At 28.8% G+C, this 20822-nt stretch overlaps 2 protein-coding genes across 4 annotated transcripts in view; one reads left to right on the top strand and one right to left on the bottom strand.

Annotated features, from left to right (window-relative positions):
• Positions 1-20822, top strand: part of LOC107436532 (Krueppel-like factor 2) — a 192658-nt gene that overhangs the window by 21170 nt on the left and 150666 nt on the right. The gene's annotated exons all lie outside the window — the stretch shown is intronic.
• Positions 1480-20822, bottom strand: part of LOC107436531 (dendritic arbor reduction protein 1) — a 53375-nt gene continuing 34032 nt past the window's right edge. Inside the window, exon 3 of the mRNA XM_016048293.3 lies at positions 1480-4638. The gene's annotated coding sequence lies outside the window, so the exon portion shown is untranslated. The remainder of the gene's footprint in view (positions 4639-20822) is intronic.

The following is a 20822-nucleotide window of genomic DNA, read 5'->3' on the forward strand; positions in this document are numbered from 1 at the left end:
TAAAAAGCATCATGAGTACAGTGTAAGTACATAGTTGTTATCAGGTGCTTATGCTGCATCAAACTTTAATAATCCGTGGGAAGAAGAGCTTTTATTTGTCAACTTAATTACTAATTTTATTCAAGTGAAGTTAATAGTTAATAAAGTAAAAATAACTGTCGATAAATGTTTTCGAATTTTAATAAGTATATGCATTACAGATATAATAACGAACGGAATTTGAAAATTTTCAATGATGGTTTGTTTATTCTTAAAACTTTTGGCTGTTTGTAAAATGATTTGTATCAAATAGTTTGTATGTAATAATTGAAATGAAATAATTGTATTAAATAATTTGTATGAAATAATTTCTATTAGCTAACAGTTGGTAAAATAAAAATGACTGTCTATAAATGTTTTCGAAATTAATAAGTATTTGCATTACAAACATAATAGTGAATGGAAATTGAAAATTTTCAATGTTGATTTATGCTTAAGACTTGAAATGAACTTTTCATGAAATAAATGAGGATTTCACTTGCCAAAGCAAATTAACTCCAATCCCTGATTTTATTTTTAAGATTTTAACTTCTAAGTTTTGATTGATTCCTGATAGAATAGATTTAAAGCTAACTTCTCCTTTTTTTGTTCAATTTTAAATTAAAAGTTCTTGATTGATTTCTAACGGGCTTATTCCGTTATTAAGGAAAATATCCAATTAAAAAAAACATTAGTGTAAAGAAGACCGGACAATGGCATTTAAACCTTAAAAAAACAGTACAAAGAAAACTGGGTAAGTGTATACCTGGTAATGTTCCATACCAGGATACTATTAATATTGCACTGAGAGGCGCGAAAACTTTTCCCTTAATTTGGTGTTAAACCAAAAGAGACCATTCAAAAATTACATTTTCTAACAGCTTTTATTCCCTTTCTTCCTTGTCAGCAAAAATAAGCAAATCACAGGCTCTTGCTTACGTAAGAAAACTTACGTAACCGACCATTCTTACTGAATGACCATGCTTACGTAAAAAGGCTGCAACACCCTACCCTGGGTATTGCTCAAACTTTGATATTTGCTACAATAATCTAGCTTTGGATTAAATTGACTTAAAAGATGTAAGTATGCATAAGTCTTAATGCATTTTGCGATTTTTCTTAAAATACTTTTTAGGAATCTTTTACGTTCAGATATTTTAAAATTTTTCTTTTCTTTTTCCAAATTTAGTTTCTATTCCAAAGGGGAAATTTTTACCCTTGTAATTTTGGTTGCATTTTTATTATTTAGCTTTTTTACGAAAATGTTGAAAATAAAGGAATTGCAATGCCTTTCGGAAGCATCTCTCATACCTTTTGTCAATAAGAATAAGCTAATCAGAAACTTATTTGAATGACAACGCGCAATATTCGAACCATCTTATAGAAAAACTAATTGGATTTTTAACTTTTTGAACTCAATCTCAATTCGCAGAATGTTTTCTAGACAATAAAATGTGCAACTGAACAGGATATGTACATTTTAATTTTTTCTTTAGGAAAATACAAAAAAAAAACTGCATGTACATTTGGAAAAAAAGCACATCATAACAAGGGATAAAATTTAAGCCTAAAACAAAATAACGATTTTCATAATAATTTACACAAATTTCAATTTTGATACAATGCTGTTAAGATACGTGCAATTTTTTTTCCAATAAATAAAAAAACCACAGTGAAAAAAATACATAATATTTTGGTACTGTTTTAAAAATTTTACTAACATCGAGATAAGTTAACATTTTAACAATGATTCCTCAAAGAATAATGAAAACAACAAAAGTTTGTATAAAATAATAAATAAATCTTAAAATTTGTTTCTTCACAAATAACATCGAATTTTCACAAAAAATTCAACAAACAAATCTCAGAAAAATGTCAATTTTTCTTAAAAAATTACTTTTATAAATATGACAAGTCCATGAAATATAATTGAAGATCTTACGGGTATGAACCCGCCAATAGACACTTGCAGATCAAGCTGAATTTTTATATACAGTTCGGATTTTTTTTAATAATTGAATAATATGAAGCCAATATTTTGACTATTTTGCTTCTGTTTGAAAGATGACCTAAATTAATGAAAATATATATTTAAATATTAACTTAATGTGTATTTTAATACTAAATTATATAATGAGAATGTTATTAAATATCAGTAGAAATTTCGTCAAATGTGCCATAAGGAATGTTTAAAATTTTTTTCGTCAATATTTATTTCAGTTTCCGATGGAACAAAATTTTACTCTTAACATTTCTTACATAAATATTTAAATACAAAATAAACCATAACTAAATTCAGCATTATATTAATCAACTACATTTTTAAATACCAAAGGGAAAAATAAAATACTCGACGTAATTTGAAATAAATGAAAAAGAATTGAAAGTTTACTTCGCCTTTAAATACAGGGGAAAAAAACGCAAATTAAAACAATTTCTTTTTAATGTTCAAATTCAACAAATAAATTTTTTTGAATGTAGGTTTATGTAGAAGTATTAGAATATAAAATTAAAAAAATTAATTTTTAATTTAGCATTTAAATTTAACTTTTTAATTGCAACCTTTTTAAAGGAAAATATTTCGTATATGTATGGTACTGTGAATGATTGAAATTGGTAGTTAACTTTCACCGGTGAATGTTGACAATCACATAGTCGCTTTGGTAAATGTCTGAAATATATATCAGGTCCAGTTAAGTGCCACTTCCCGGTATGCATTTGCCCGGTACTTCGAACACTGATGTTTCTCCTAAAATATCCTCAGCAGATATTAAAATATGGAATAAATATAATATCAACTAATAAATTAATATCAAATCGCAATAATAAATATTTCTGACATTCACCAAAGCGACTGTGTGATTGTTTACATTCACCGGTGAAAGTCGACATTCTCTTGATTTCATTCATTCACGGTAACGTATACATTCCCGATTTAAGATTAAATAAAACGTTACTAAAAGAGATCTGCGATGCGAATAGAACTTGGCTAGGTGAAGAAGAAGAAAATATTCTTTTTTGATAATCACTTCGAAATAGACAAATTTAATACATTATTTTTTTAACATAAAATCCTTGTTAGTAAAAGAACATATTAAATGATAGATTTGATCAATTGAAGAAATTCGGGTAAAGCAAGTAAATAAATACAAAGAATAAATAAAAGGTACAAATAAGGAGAGATCAGAAAGCTTACTTAGAAATCATATTTTTTTTCCGGTTAATCGCTTCTTTGAAGACTCGGCAGATTTAACTCATGTTTTTAACTTACTTCTCTTCTGTATCTAACTTTTTTTAACCCTTTCGTTAAGGCAGTCTGCGCCGCGAAGTATGCACATTGCATGTCGGTTGTTAATTGATGTACAGATTTTCTTATTTAAGTCTTACATAATCGATGAGTTTGCAAGCATTATAAATAAAAATGCAATCAACTTACAAGATATATTAAGCGCATCATTCCAAATATACTTTTTATGGTATTAAAGGTTATCAAATAGCATAACGCTAATGTCGGTACGACGCTCATAAATACGACTCTACGTAATACGGAGCTCGTGCACCCAAGTCATCACGTAGATGCCGTCTAAGTTCGGCGAGCGTGCACACAGATGCCGGTGAAATACGGCCCTCGCAAGCGTTAAACATCAAGTGGACGCCGAGTTAAACATTATCAAATATCGAGTAAACACTATCAAAAAAATAAGTTAAACACTAACAAAGGTATAATTTCAAATTACTTCAATTAAACTTTTCAATTCATTCCGAATCATAAAGTTTTGATTTATGGTATATATTTCTTCTGCCTTCAAAAAAGTATTAAGTTAGAATATCTTGTTAAAGAGAAAACCATTAAAAGTGGCTGCAAAATCAAGTTAAAATGGTGAAAAATGTACAGATTTTTAATAGAACATTGTGAAAGGAAAACAAGGATTGACATATATTTCGTATAAACAACAAGTGAATGGCATTGCACTTGAAAAAAAAAATTAAAATAAAAAGTCATACATAGTGTTTAGGTTTTATACAACGCTTAAAAATAGCTGGTTTGATATATTTAGAAAAGTCCCAGAGTTAGGCCGAAATGTAATTGATTACAAGCAACCCCAATTCAGATTATGCATTGTGGTTTAAAAAAATCACCATTTTGATAACAATATAATATTTTTTATTATAATTTTAATTAGTTTATCTGACACTCTTAACAGTTCGCCAATTTGCTAAAATGAATACAAATTCTATTCTCCCATCAAATTATTACTTTTTAGAAACTACAAAAACCACAATTTTTAATTTTTTTATATTTCCTTTACTAACAAATTTCCAGCTGCTAAATGTCCATACAGAAAATTAAAACATTTTAACTAAGAATAATAATCCATTCAAAAAATAAAATAAATACGTTAATTATCACATCATTCAAAATTAAAGTTGATGAACTTGTACTAATTACAGTAAAAATTATATTGGAACATCACTATAAACATTTATAAATATTTTCTTCAAAAACATTCGAATTGCTGTGTTTTTTTTGTTTTTTTTCGAAAAGTTTGGATATGCTGGAAGACTTGAGGTAGAGAGAAGATTTTTTTTTCTATTCCTTTGAATATTCCATCAATATACCTGAAATAAAACATAAACACATTTTAGTTACTTTTCATAAATTAAAAATTAAATTAATTTTTAATTAATTATTTAATAGTTAATTTTGTATTAATTAAATAAAAATTAAAATGTCTTATTGCACGGTATAACTTATTACACGGTGCTTTAATATGTACGGTTACGATATTTAAACCATTCATTTTGGTTGTGCTTTAAGTTGATATGATAACAGATTACCTGAAATTCTGTTTTTTTTTTCTTTCAAAATTATAGTTCTTTTTACCACGTAATCGGTAAAAAAATACGAAACTGAGAAGTAAATGTAACCGAATAAATGGTATTCTCTAAAGCTCAAATTTCTTCCGGCTATGGAGCCCTTAGTGTTCAACCTTCATATCTAATTTAACATGGCAAAATGGAAAATTTGAACAAAATCGGTTGAATAGTTCCTGAGAAATTTAATTTTAAAAAAAAGTCTTATGTTTAAAATTCGATATATCAGGAACTATTCGGCCGATTTCGCTTAAATTTTGAATTTTGTCTTGTAAAATTAGATAATTTATAATTACGCAAAAAGTTATATATCTTACAATTCAAAAGTTATACGACTGTTCTTAAATAAAATAATAAAAAAATAGTAAATATTTACTAAAATTTATTTTTTGCATTTATATTTTAGGATATACAAGTTTTATAATTGCTTGCAAAAATAGATTTTTCACTTCACTAAAAAAGTTCTCGAGATATAGCGAAATACCCAAAAAATAAAATTAACATTCGGAGGTTCAAACTTTGGATTTCTCTCCTGACCAACCTATGGGGACCCTATTTCCTGTATATTTGCTACCCCCTATTTTTTTGGGGTTAGAAATTCGAATCCGTCGAAAAAAAGTTGTGCTTATTCAGAGAAAGTGCATTTTTGTATATGATTTCGTAACTTAAAATATCGTCTGCATTTATTAATTAGTACCCCCTCGAGCCATTAAGAATGAGTCCTAATACGTGAAGATCCGATCATTTGATCGAAAGTTATTCAGGGTGATCCGTTTTTTATTTTGCCACCCTGTACATCTTTTATTAAGACCTGATATTAAAAATCAACGTTATTTTTTTATTTTATATCCGTCTCTTAACAGCCGACCCAGTTGTTGGGTTTACGATTACTAATGTGCAACGCCATAGCCTTGTAATCTTGAACCTAATCCAGAAGACGGAGAAACTCTTGGATCAAGTATTTGGAGAAATCTGTCCCCGTGGAGGACTTCTTGATGGAACTAAGAGGGGGAGACCACGGGAAACTCTCACGGTTAGTCTGCGCAGAGGGACTCTAACCCATGATCCGTCTACCACTGAGGATATTTCATGCCAGCACTGTGGCCGATGCAAGCCGGATGCGGAATTCGTATCGACCAGCCATTGCCGGGATTCGAACCCGGTTCACCTCGTTGGAAGGCGAACGCTCTATACCCTGAGTAGAAAAATACAGGACTGCGACTTTCTCACTTAAACCTAGAAGGGGGGGGGGGATTCACTCATATCTCGTGACAAGGGAGAGGAGAGCTAAAAATGTAATATTTGAACAATCCCTTTTGTACTTCGAAAAAATAATCAGAGTATAACTTCCCAGTAAATTATTTTCTTTGTCAAATATTCATTTACTTTGACCTATTGTCGCCAATATATTTTTTAAAAAAACTGTTCCGGTACGAAAAAAAATCATAAAAATGATCTTCTATTAATAATGACGTTTTCTTTCAACTGTAAAATGAAACTTTATACCCAACAAAGATTCACCGTTATAAGAAAATCGTCAAACGATACGTGACGATGGCACAGGTCATTGAATTCGACACAAATACTGTAGTTTCTGGCAAACTTAATAAAGAATGCCCCCTTCCGAATACTGCATTCGTTTTATTGTAAAAATTGTTACTTTAAAGTTTTTGCTACAATTTTTTTTTTAAATTTGATTTCTCAAGAACTATTCAACCAATTTTTATTCAAATTTCCTATTTTGCCATGTTAAATTAGATAAATATTATAAAAATAAAATGTCTTAAAATTTGATCTAAAATATCAGCATGGATGAGAAAAAAAAATCCAGTAGATTTTAGGAAATAATATAAATTTCATGATAACTGTTGCATAACATAAATAGTTTAAATAAAAAGTTCGAAACCAAAAACAAGGAAAAATGAAATTCTAAGCATATATATGTTAGCAAAATCAACACTTCATCAGGGGGCGCACTGTTTGCTATCACACTGGAGTTTTTTTGTAGTCAGTGGTTAAACCAAAAACTGACTGTGCCCCCATATTAGAAAAACTAAATAAGAATATGTAATAAATTCATAAATTCAATTATTGAAATGAAGGTGGAAATCCAATGATACACAGAGGCAAAAGTAAACTGAGAAAATACTGATAATGACGCATCTATATATAAAAAATATACGTTTTGCTTGTTTTTGGTTTCTAACTTTTTATTTAAATTGTTTACATACGACAAATTTGGTTTTAGCTGCTTTTAGCGCTTTTGACTAATTTTAATATTTTTTCTTCAAATTTGCTTAAATAAATTTCATACTTTATTGCATTATATACAAATATTAAGGGTTTTTTAGGGATTTTTATTGTCATCAAAATACAAAAACTTTATCATCTTTTAAGGTCTGGTTTCTTAGGACAAGCGCCTTATCTGGGCGTCGGCGTGACGTCAACGTCCCGCTGACGCCAACAAAATACTGGTTTGTTAGCTCAAGGCCTGGTTTCTTAGAACTAGCGCCTTATCTGGGCGTCAGCGGAAAGTTGACGTAGAGCTGACGCCAAAAAAATACTTTTTTGTTAGCTCAGCGTGAGCAGTCGGTCCAACGCAGACATTATCTCTCATTGCGCATGCGTTAATAACGTAAACAAATATTTATTTTGAATTTGTATTGATTTTGTTATTGTCGACCAGTGTTTTAGAGAACAAATAATGACTTTGTCCAAGAAAAAACACATTATAGCTGAGCTAAATGAAGAGTGTTATGTTTAATGAAGAAGCTATGTTTAATATCAAAATCTTGGCTGATTTCAATGTGCTGTTGAATGTTGTCCGCCATTGTTTCTGTGGTTAACGTCACGTTGTAGTTGAGTTGGACGGCAATTGTAGTTCAAGATAAGCGTTCGATGACGTATACTATCAAGCTCACAAATGGACCAATCAAAGGTTAGCGCTGATTTCCAGCTGACGGCGTCCTGTCCTAAGAAACCAGGCCTTTAGGTTTGTGCTATTTTCAGTTTATGGTCGACATTAAATGAACTTGAATTTGAAATGTTTTTTTAATTATGTTAACCCATAATTTTTAACACCAGAAAGACTGAAACTTAACATATACCTATATTGCCCAAAAGCAGTCAAAATGACTGCATTGTGTAAGAATAATGTGTAACGAAATTTGTTTAAAATTAATTTTTAATACTTTTTAGATTATTTACAGTTATATAAAGCCCATTTTTATATTTTTTATATTTATATACAGTTATTAGACGCACTATAAGATTCTATGTAAAATATAGTTATCACTTGATACTATACAGCTTTATTGTTTTTACACGACTGAAACCNCATAATCAATTAAAAAACGGTAAACTACCACAAACTAAAATTTGCAAATAATGGTTTAATTGTGTTAACTTTTTAAACGGTACAACGTGACCTTATTGCAACGAAGTGGTGAATTATATAAGCCTTCGGATTATTTAGAAATAGTGGTGGATAAAAACCTAATAAATTGAATATATTAAACCAAGAATCATAATTGATAAACTACCACTTTAAAATATGTTTGCTGTCCGGAGCAAGTTGGCATCTCTGCTATACAGCTGTATTATTTTTACGCGGTTCGCACTTGTTTATGTTAGTGCATCAGTTAGTTAACATCGTAATGCAATGCGTAAAAAAAATAATATATTAATGCAAATAGGAAGTATATAAAAAAATCTCCTGAATAAAACCCATTACATGTATGTTTAAATATAAATGCATTGCATACAAACTAGTGCAAAACATGTAAACTGCAGTTCGTCTAATAATTTGGTCTAATTACTAATTATAATATACTAATATAATACCTGATATAATAAATATTCTATATTTATATAATGGATCGTCTAATTTATATAATAGATCGTCTAATTTATATAATATATCGTCTAATTTAACCAATTGATACACTGACGTAAACAAGTACAAACCGGTTTCAGTCGCGTAAAAGCAATAAAGCTGTATCACTTGATAATTAAGAATTTACATAGAATCTTAGAGTGCGTATAATAATTTGCCCAGGGACTATACTTCTTCACGATTTTGAGAAAAGAATTGAGGAAGGTGATGAGAAAGGAGACGATAATATCACATTTTTCATGTAGTTCTGGGTGAAGAAATTGGTGCTTAAGTTGGTCTTTTCAATAAATAAATAAAAGATTAAGAATACAAATTTTTTATGAAGAATAAATACATTTAAATTTTTATGATTATTTTACATTTATATTTAAATTTTTTTAGTTTATAAATGATGTATAAAAAAATAAAAATTGACTGAAAAGGAAAACTAATATGCCAGAATTATTTATTAATTAAATTTGAAACTTCATTCCACTGAACGTAAATGATAATGGACTTTTATTTACAATAACTGCTATTAAAGCAGACTAAGTTTTTTTTTATAAAAAAAAAACACACATTTTAATAATTTTTTTTGTGAATTTGTACGAAAATACTATTCTTACAGGAATGCAATACAGATGCACACTGCTATGTTACGGATACCAACGCCCGTGTGTGTGTTTTAACGCATAAATAAAAATTACAGAGCCTGACTAGAAGTAGTTTTTTTTTTAAAGCGCTTTATTTAAACAGTAAAATGCTTAGATTTAGATACTTCAATTGAAAAAATAAATCAATAAAAAGATCAGATTTTTGAATTTTTTTTATTATTCGTCCAAGTGACACATAATTATGAAGCTCGATGAAAGAATACCACAGAATTCAATTTCATTTTAAATTGTCGTGAATAGACTATTGATTTCGTAGCCGTTATTTTAGAATTAAAAAAAAACAGAATAAATCATGACAGGAAGTCCACGTTGGTGGTCAGAAAGACCAAGTGATTCATGATTACAAAATGAAAAAAATAAATAAATGAAGAAAGAAAAAAAGAAAAACGCAAATGATTGAACTGAGTATCGCATTGAAACAGTTTTATTTTCCCAGAAAAGTTTCACAATCTATTGTATACTGGATTTTTTTATTTGAATAGTTTTAACTTAAAAATATAGCAAAGATTCCTTAGATTATTTAATATCGATTGAAAGTAGCAATATAAATGAAATATCTGAGCTTTGAATTTCGGCAAAATCATCCAATTCCTTAGGTTTATTTAATATTTGTTTGTTTTGAGACTTGTGCACAAAAGATAGTTATAAGATTGAATATTTATATTTTTTGAAAAAATGTATTTATTAAAAAATATTTAATGGACGATGGGCGTCGAAATTGAGACAAAATATTTCAGAATTATTTACGCAAACCTGTAATTGTCTACGTATGAAAATCCTTTTTATTTTATTCATATTCTTAGTTTTTATTTTATTTTATTTTAACAAAAACGTTTTTCTAAACAATTTGAAAAGTGGATTATCATTATATAGCCGAAGTTCTTCATATTTAAAAATGCATATCTAGATCAAAATAATCAGCAATATAAAGCTTCAGATTTTTTGCAACTAAAATACTAATTCCATTATTTAATGTTCTTCAAATTCATTAAAAATTTTTAAATAAACTACTCGATATCTTCCGTTTTAACACAGCGAAGACTACATTTAACTGTTTCGGGAAATATTGAATTGCTTAATTATAATCCATCATAAAGATTTTTCATTAGGAAAAATAATACAAGATCTAATTGAGTTCATGTTAATTACTAGATTTAGTTTTTTGAATTTTGTAAATAAATTTCTTTCAATTTCTTAATTGAACTTATTTTAATTTCTAAATTGAGTTTTTGTGAACTTCTTAATTGAGTTAATGTGAACGACTTGATTATGTTTGTTTATTTGAATTTCGTAAATAAATTCTAGAGTTTATTAAATAAATTTCTTTGAATTTCTTAATTGAATACTTCTGAACATTTTAATTGAGTTTCTGTGATTTTTCTTTTTAGAGTTTATGTAAATGTATTAACTAGAGAGGGCTGCATATGCTTAAAGAATTGACAGTTTTTAAACACATAACTTAAAATGCAATAGATGTTTCACTTATTAAATCGAAACAAATTTAACTAAAAGAGATCTTTAATTTTCAAGTATGTTTTTTAACTTTTTTGTAACTTAAATATTGATTGATTTTTCTCAAAACTTCAATTTTTATCCTTACGTGCTTAGTTTGAATTAGTATATAATGAAATAAAATTTTGCACACTTGACTTTCGTCTGTAAGTGTATAATTTGTAACAACAATAATTTCCTAATACAGAACAACTTTATTTTGTACTATTTAAGTAAATTATGAATTAAATTGTAACTTTCAATTAAAGTTTAATTGTAAATTATAAAAAAATATAAAAATCAAGAAATTTCATAGTTTTTAGTGGCTCATATTAATTTAGCTTTCAGAAATCTGGTCACTTAATGTCAGCAATATAAAAGCAGCAAAACTATCAATGTATTTCTACTGACTTTCGTTTTAAATTTTTTTTTTTAATCATGCTTTGATTATAATCAGTAATAAAATAGTTGATAGTTCCTTTTGATTAAGTAAAGGTCTATTACGATTGATAAAAATATGTCTTGCAATAAATACAATAAACAAAGTTACAATTAAGTAATCACTCGCGTGGACAGTAGAGTAGATAAATTTAAGAATTATTAACGTTATGGAGGCATAAACGGCTCTTATTTTATAAACTTCGATTATATAAATTTTGATTTAATTTTATTTAGATATTGAAAAATAAATCAATGACATATTAATTTCCTTAATGGTAATAATATTCTAAACCGTTTGATTGCCAAACTGAGTTTATTAATTGAATTCATTTGGATTACTTAATTGAGTTTTTGTTAAGTACTTGATTAAGTTTTTTTGAATTTCTTATATTTTTAAAAGGATTGATTATATCAACTAATGTGTTGATTTTTTTATTGTAGTAACTTGATTCGTTAGATATCGAAAAATAAATAAAAATAGATCGCCTTGATCGTAATTTAAAACTTCAGCGGATCATCCTTGTTAAACTGAACATAGAATGAATGTAGTACATGGAATGGTTGATTTCTACAATGTGGCAACATATGAATTTATTAACCAACGCTTTTAAAAATATCGATTGTATTACTTTTTTAAAAATTCGTATATTTGGGACAGACAGAGATTAAACAAAGTAATTTTAGCGATTTACTGTTATTTAATTTATAGATAGAAAATAAAGGAAATAGATAGAACATCATTTAGTTGAATCGTAGGAAAAATGTACGGATAAAACTTCGTTGTTAACATTCTTTTAAATAACATTTAACTGTGAATTCTGAATTCAGTAATGCAGTCGGACCTCTATTTAACAAGCTTCCATTTTGCGAATTTTTCTACTGTGCTATTTTTTTTTTTTTTTTTTTTTTTTTTTTTTTTTTTTTTTTNTTTTTGGGGGGGGGAAGAACTAAGAACAAGTTGGAAATTTCTTCGTAAAATAACTTCCAAATAGCGAAGTGAGCATTCTATTCAACGAACTTTTTTTGAGATCCACTTTCCCTATTTCTCAATATATTTTAGAATATTTCAAACTTGTTAACGCATTTTATGGAGAAAATGATCTCTAATTGATTTTCGAAGCCACTTAACTTCTAGAGAAAGCAGTAAAATCCCTTTCTTTTTTTTTTTTTTTTTTTTTTTTTTTTGTTGGCATTTCAAGCGAAAAACTCTAACAAAGTTTACGGACTTTATCAGTAGCAACTAAACTTAAGAACGCATGTCGTAATGTAAGTTTGAAATTACTTTTAAAATAAATGCAGCCTTAATTTTATACATAATTTAAGCTTTATTTTGTTTAAAATATATGTAGCATGATACTGTAACACTGAATAACGTTTTGCTCTATTCTTGCTTTTCATGCAGATTTCTTTTATGGATAAAATTTATAAAATAAATAGTGGATACTTGTTTGCAAGATAAAAGTGTATCCATTGCTACTTAAATTATGTTTAGTGTTAATGAATTTAAAACCTGATTAGTGGTGTTTAAGTACTTCAAAAGGTGATTTTCAATTTAATGATTTTTCCATATAACGAAGTTATTCTCAGAATCATACATAAAATCAATTGTTAAGTGATGGCGAACTTAAAATATTCAATCACGTATTTTGAAAATGAATAGTTATAAAAAAAATTGATTTAACTACCAATTGTAATAGATATTAAGTTCTAGAACGTAAATATAGCACTAGTATGGATAGTTAAGTATAGTAATGTTACCGTTAAAGTATATAATGCAGTTATTTCATAGAATACCTAGTTATTCCATGAAATAACTGATCGTGTCCGTTTAAGTGTGTAATATGTTATTAATTTGACACTTTAACTAGTTATTCTATGAAATAACTAATGAGAGACAGTTAAAGTGTAAAATAAACAATTTATCTAAAATGAAATAACTAGGTATTCTAAAAATAAACTAATGATAGACAATTAAAATGAAAAGAAGCAATTTATTTAATTTATGCAGCGTATAAATGGTATTTATGGAATATTATATACATGGGGCTCCAAACAACAGGAATATATCAAGCAACTGTCCTGCAACTTCTTCTGCTCTCTTTGTTTGAAGAGGTCTTAAAACCACAAACTTTGTAAGGGGATCTTGATAAACTAAAATAAATTTATAGTTTCCATCAGGTTGTGATTGAAAATTTATGAGGTCAACCTGACATCTTGAATTCATATGCGAAAAAATCGAGGTTTAACAGCAACACCTTTTCTGCCCACTTTGCATTTTTGTTGACAAGATTCACAAAAATTCAGGAAAATCTTAATATCATTTTGCGTAATATTTTTGTAACGACTATTAAGTTTTCTTATTATTCGGTCTCTACCACCGTGCCCAATAGATTAATGAGTTTCGTACAAAATGTCAAACAAGGAATAACTTGAGCAATAAAACATTACATCTGGTGTTGCATTTGTTACTGTGACTATTAATTTTTCTACTGCTTGAATATGATATAGATTATTTTACACGTTAACGGGCTGCAGATCGTTATTCTATGAAATAACTAGTTAAATCATGAAATATGAGAAAGTTTTACACTTTAACGGACACGATCAGTTATTTCATGGAATAACTAGGTATTCTATAAAATAACGGATTTCATACTTAACGGTAACAGTAATAATAAATTAGTAGAATTAGTGAAGATAAAATAAATACATAGCAATAGTAATAGAAAATAGACATTGATACACTTTTGCAAATGTATCTCGTTAAAGAAATTAATGGTTTTCTTATTACAGAAATGAAATATTAATTCAATGAGAAGATATAATTGAAAAACATTATCAATCGCACGCCAATTAGAGAAGATCTGAATCTGCAAACTCATTTTAAAGTTTTGATCTGATAAAAGGTCCTTTTAGTGATTTGTCATAAAAATCACCCCCCAGGGAAAGCCAAAAGTATCATTAATAAAGAAAAAAATCATTAATCGATTTCTCATTAAGGTCAAACTAGAAAAATGATTTTGGCGACATTCTTCGAATTATTGGGAAGAGGAGTTTGACAAATAAAATAACTAAACGTTACGTTAGTAGTCTTGCACATTGTAAAAAGTAATGAAAAAAGTCGTCAACAAATAACTTAAAATAACGTTTTGCCGTCTGCAGATGTATGTGTTGTCACCAAAATTCAAAAATCGGTTATTCTACAATTTAGCTTATACAGATTTTATAACCGTCGTTGAACAGCCGACTCAATTTTGGGGGGTTTGGGTTACTAATGTTCAACTCCGTAGTCTTGTTATTTTGAACCCAATTCAGAAGACAAGGGAACTCCTGGATCAAGTATTTCCCTTCCTACTATTGAATTTCTTTACCGTTATCTAATACATGCGAGGCCCCCACGATTTACCGAATTAGAGATTGCACCACATCAGATTATCAGTTGTCGCAATCAGATTGCAAAAGGTTGAAGACCCCTAGATCAGACTTAAAAAATATGCTTATTGGTTAGTTGATACTATACTACACAAATCATACTTTCTAAACTGCCAACAATTAATATTTTTTAAGAAGTTTCTTTTTTCTAGTTGTAGTGAAGTAAAAATTGCAACGATAACAGTCAGTAGAAATTCCTTAAATTCGTTTAGCATCACATCCCTGATTTATCATATGGCTCACATGTATGGTTAAATTTATTAAATATAATGGGGAGCAAGAACATTTTAAATCAAATTTATTGCTCACAGAAATATCAAAATGTAAATTTATCTAACATTTAAGAAATAAAAATAAAATCTTTCGAGAAAATAGGGACAGTTGAAAATTATGTTACTTATACTTACTTATAGCTCAATCACCAAAAAATTCGCTTTTGATTTGTTTGAAAATTGAGTCACATTTTATGTAACTTTATTAGAATATGTAAGAATAATTGTAAGTACTAATTTATGATTCGATCAAATTAGTAATATCATTCTACAAAATGGGAATTTTCCCTCTCCCAAAGTTCCTGGTGCCCCTAGTGATTTTTTATTAGTAGATTCTTGTACAAGGCGTTACATTCGCAAGTTTAGATTCGATTTATATTTAAATTAGAGGTTCAAAGTCCAGAGCAAAACTTTTTTACAAAATTTTAAAAATATTAAAAAATATGGAAAGCAGGATTTTTTTAAAAAATAGAAGTTATATATTTCTTTTCCTATACACTTTATTAATTGTTTAAAATTTAATTTTAACGCTTTTTATTAAGGAACTTGTGAAGACACGAAAAAGTGGCTGAAAGTAATTAAATTTAAGTAAAATAAAGTTTTGAAATGTGTATATATATATATATATATATATATATATATATTCCCGCTTTGAGGTGCCCCTGAAGATTGAGCCGACCTGCTTTATATACGTAGTATATCACTATATATAAAAACCATATCTACTGTATAAAAAGTTTACCCATGCAATTATTTAAGTAAAGATAGAACAAATACGTTTACAAAAAATCTAAGAATCACTTTTGTGGTTGGCAGAAATGAAAATGGGACAAAACGTGATTAAAGNTATATATATATATATTTTTATTACTTTTGGTTTCTTTTAACTAAACTTACCTTACCCGTTCCTTAAACTCAAATACTATTTAGCGCGAAAAAGATTGTGAAATAAGACAAACATTCAAACTTTTTATCTTATAAATTTGAAAAAAAAAAGAGAGAATTTCTTGTTAAAGAAGAAAAAAATTCTAAAATTTTACTATGAATATTTTTTTTCCTCGAAAGGTCTCTTTTTCCTGATTTTTTAGCCTCTTCCTTCAACAAAAATTTTTTTTTGTTTCTAGCATTTTAACTAGTTCGTTTTTTTTTTTTTTTTTTTTTTTTTTTTTTTTTTTTTTTTTTTTTTTTTTTTTTTTTTNCCCCCCCCCGAAAAGAAAGAAAATACTTCTCAATTTACAAATTCCCAAGTGACAAAATTTTAATTACTGAAACTTCCCCTAAAAACTAAATATTCGAATCATTAATATATTCTAATCATAATATTCTTATTGCAGTGTTTATTAAATATTTAAAATATTTTTCAACAAAAAAAGAAAGACAATTCAAATGCTAATTTTTTTTAAAATCAGAGTCTGTAATATATCAAGTGAGGAACTTCAAACGGGCAGTCTGCATCGGGGTGGTCGACCATCCTGCTAATAGAATAGTTTGTTATTGTATATCGAATACAATAAAACTTTACGAAACAGTTACGCAAAAATTGAGATTTTGCAGTCGAAGAAATTGATGCCACTACCTTTACTATTTTACACAACTCCTACGAATACAAAGAAAGAATACTCATGATTTATGCTAATGAAATAAAGTGATGCCCGGCTATTGCAGGTATGATTGGTGTATTCATAAAATGTTGGGAAATTTCATTAATGTTTTTTTCGAAAAAAAAGAAGAAAAAAAACTTTCAGGTCTAGGAAAGAAGAAAGAAATACTTATAGCAATTTGTTCTAATCAACAATGATTTGTAATTTAAATATTCTATTTCGATACATTAAAACAGTGCGCGAAGCTTTTCTAACCTGTTTAACTTTTTGAACTACCGTAACCTATTTACGAAACACCGAGTCAGATGTTGTACAACCCTTTTTTATCTAACATATGATAATAGAATTTATGAAAAATGGCTCTGAAAGACAATTACTTTACATTTTTCTTTGTTGTTGTTGTTTTTTTGTTTTTTTTTTTGGAGTATCTAAACGAACTTTAAAATGTTTGATCGCAATTAGATTTTTGTTTTCACTACCCTGAAAAGCTATGTGTTTATCCATTACATTGAAATAAATTTTAATCAAGTTAAAAAAAATTCGTTGGCAAAAAAAAAATAGCAGTTAAAAAATTTTGTCATAAAAAAATAGATTTTTAAAAAAAAAGAAAGTTAAAAAAAGGATAGAATTAGCATTTCGATCGAAGAAATTTTTTTCGATTCGGTATGCTATCTAGCTTGTGTCCATCAGTGGACTGATCGTTAAGACACGGTTCCCAGCAGATCACCGAAGTCAAGCATCACTGGCTACGGTCAGTGTGCGGGTGGGTGACCACTTGGATCAGTCTGCGTAGGGACCGAGGGTGTGCGGTATGGGTCCTCAGTAAACTGTTCAACCGTAAAGTGCTCGACTTCGCGTGCAGGTCGTCCGGCTACCGAAGCGAGGGTGCCATTCCCTCTGCAGAGGATCAAAATTGTGATAGCATGTCTTCTCTCTGGGATGTTTCCCAGACCGTCGCCAATAGCCCATTGTGCAGCTCTAGTGCGATGTAAATGAACTACTACTATCAGCTTGCTTGCGGGGTTGTTAAAATTTCTGAAGATTTTTAATTTAAATCTTCAAAAAAGAGATTAAACATTTATAGCCTTCAGTTTTAGTTTATACTTAATACTTAAAAATAGTTATTACTTATAATTGCTTAATAATTATGTTATTTATAATTACTTAACAATAATTATTAATTGTTACTTAGAAATGATTATAATTAAAAAAATATCTTCCGAAGTTTGACAGCTAGTTCATTGAATATAAAGATTTCTAAACAGTTGTCACGGTTAGTTGTAAAGTGTATTTTTTAAGAATGTAAATTTTTTAACGATTAACTTTAAATGATGCTTTCAATGCTTTTCAATAAGTTTATTAATCCGGCCGAAGGAATCTTTTAATTAAAATAATAGTTCAAATACTTTGATAAAAATCGTGATAAAGAAAAAATTTTATCTACTGTTTATTCATATAATCAAAGCTACTAACTACACCCAAAAAAATTTTATATATCTTGAGACCAAAAATGGTGGCAGCTGCTTTACACCAAAAGTGGTGCAGTAAAACACCACAGATAATAAATTGGTGCAGTGAAGTACCAGGTACACTAAAACTTACAACAATAGCAACACATGATACACATAAGAGTCAATGAAGAAATTTTGTGATACAATTTAAAGTAAGAACAGTTTGTTTAGGATACCTACTCAGTAAAAAAAAATTATTGAGTAACTTAACGCCAAAAAAAAATGGCGGCAACTTCTTAAAACCAAAGTAATGGAGTGAAACGCTATACACAACTCTTGGATTTAATGTTATTTCATTCCACCAATGTTTTTATACACTACTTGATGTAAAGTATCCACCACCATCTTTTATATTTAGTAACATTAAAATTAATTTTTACTGTAAGATAAGATACACTTAAGAGTCAGTAAAGTTAATTTCAAAACACAATATAAAGTAACAATGAATAATTTAGAATGCATAGGTCTGCCATTTCTTAAAATAAAATTTGCTTGTGAATCAAAAATACGCTTAGTGCAGAGAGAATATGAAAACGAATTCAAAGTAAGCTTAACAGAGCAGAAGCGCATAGAAATTATGCATTACTAATTCTTAAAATTACTAATAATGACTAATTCTAAAATAATTACTAATTCTTACAATAATTACTAATTCTTAAAATAAAATATACGCGTAGTACAGAGAGAATATTAAGACTAATTCGAACTAGGCTAAACAAAGTAGAAGCGTATAAAAATTATGCATTTTAAAGTCTTAAAGTACAGTTCTTAGAGATTTAAAAATTAAAATATAATTATCCAACTAAAAACGTCCATATTTAAAACAGAACACTTTGTTCTGCCCATGAATATGAGCGTTTAAAGCAAAAACTAACTCTCGCTAGCTCATTGCAGATGGTTAACAAGCTTCTGTCGATATTCTACTTGGCGTTTCTTGAATTTTTGTTATCGCCAAAAATGATGGTTTCGGAAAAGAAAATAATTCTCGTATGGAGTCGTAAAAGCATGAGTTGGATGTAAGATTATTCAATTTTAAGTGTTTATGTTTAAATGAAACACTTTAAATCGTATATGAACGCTCAATTTGGTGTTAACCCAGAGTTCTTTCACACATTTTTAACATCATATTCGAAAAGATATAACACCAGTTTTTAAAGTGTAATAATACTTAAAATAAAATAAAATTAGTGGATAAATCGAACATACGCGTAGTTGAGAGAATATTGAAGCGAACTCGAATTACGCTTAACAGAAAAAGGGGATAGACATTAAATGTAAAATTATTTAAATGTGATACCTGAAAGTGACGTAGTGCGGGTATCTCTATCCTGATGGATTGTTAAAACGCGTCATTTGTTTACGTTAGCAACTGTTTTCGAGTAAGCCAAGCCCATCAAGTACCAATTCTCTTAAGTGACACATTCTAAATTATGGTGTCTTGGGATATTCATCCACTTTTAGATGCACGTGGATTATTTTGTTTAAAAAAATTTTCCGCACATGCGCTGTATAAAGCAACTACTTCAATTACTCTTATCTGGCGCAGTTTTTATTATTGTTTTTTGAATTTTAAAGCAATAATTTCGTTATCAGTTTAAAATTGATTCAAACGCTTTGTTTAATTTTTTTTAAATATTTAAGCTATAGCAAAAGTGGCACTAGACCTAGCATATATTTCGGACATTTACCAAAGGTCCAGTCATACTTGGTCTGGTTAAGTGCCATTGCCCGGTATACATTTGCCCTGTGTATCCTACACTGATGTTTTTTTAAGGTTAAGTGCCACTGCCCGGTATACATTTGCCCGGTATACCCTACACTGATGTTTTTTTAAGGTCAAGTGCCCATGACCTTAAGGTTAAGTGCCCATGCCCTGCCCGGTATTCATTTGCCCGGTATACCCTACACTGATGTTTTTTTTTAAAGTCAAGTGCCATTGCCCGGTATATATTTGCCCGATACTCCAAACACTGATGTTTGTTCTAATCTATCGTCAGTAAGTATTAAAATATCGAATAAATGTAATTATATCCACGAATAAACTAATATCAAATCGGATGTGATAAATACTTCGGACATTCACCAAAGCGACTAATTTGATTGTCAATATTCACCGGTGAAAGTCAACAACCACCGATTTCGGTCATTCACAGTTGCATGCACATCATTTACATAATAACCTCTTCAGGACGATTATTTCATACTTTGCCTAAATAGCATCCGGCATTTCAAAAAATGAAAATAAACTGCTGTTTGTAGAAAATGCAACACCATGAAGGAATCATCAGAATCAAATGAAATATTATTTTAATAATGGATATAGGATATTATGCAAATTAATAAAGTTTCAGAGCCATCGCGCGTGCGTGGCGCGCGCAGCGCCCTCTGAATTGATGCTGAAAGCGTATAAATAAAGTGCTGTAGCGGGACGTTGAAAATAGTCTATGATTATTTGTTAGTGGCAAACGTTTAGTGAGACCTGAGTATGCCTCCACGACGGAAGAATAAGAAATTCAAGCAACTTACGGAGTTTGAACGAGGGAGGATAATCGGCCTTCGAGAAGGAGGATTTTCCTATCGCGCAATAGCAGCTCGTATGCAGCGGAACAGTTCCACAGTGATGCGAGTTTGGA

This window comes from Parasteatoda tepidariorum, chromosome 3 (assembly GCF_043381705.1).
Source record: "Parasteatoda tepidariorum isolate YZ-2023 chromosome 3, CAS_Ptep_4.0, whole genome shotgun sequence".
Lineage (NCBI taxonomy): Eukaryota > Metazoa > Arthropoda > Arachnida > Araneae > Theridiidae > Parasteatoda > Parasteatoda tepidariorum.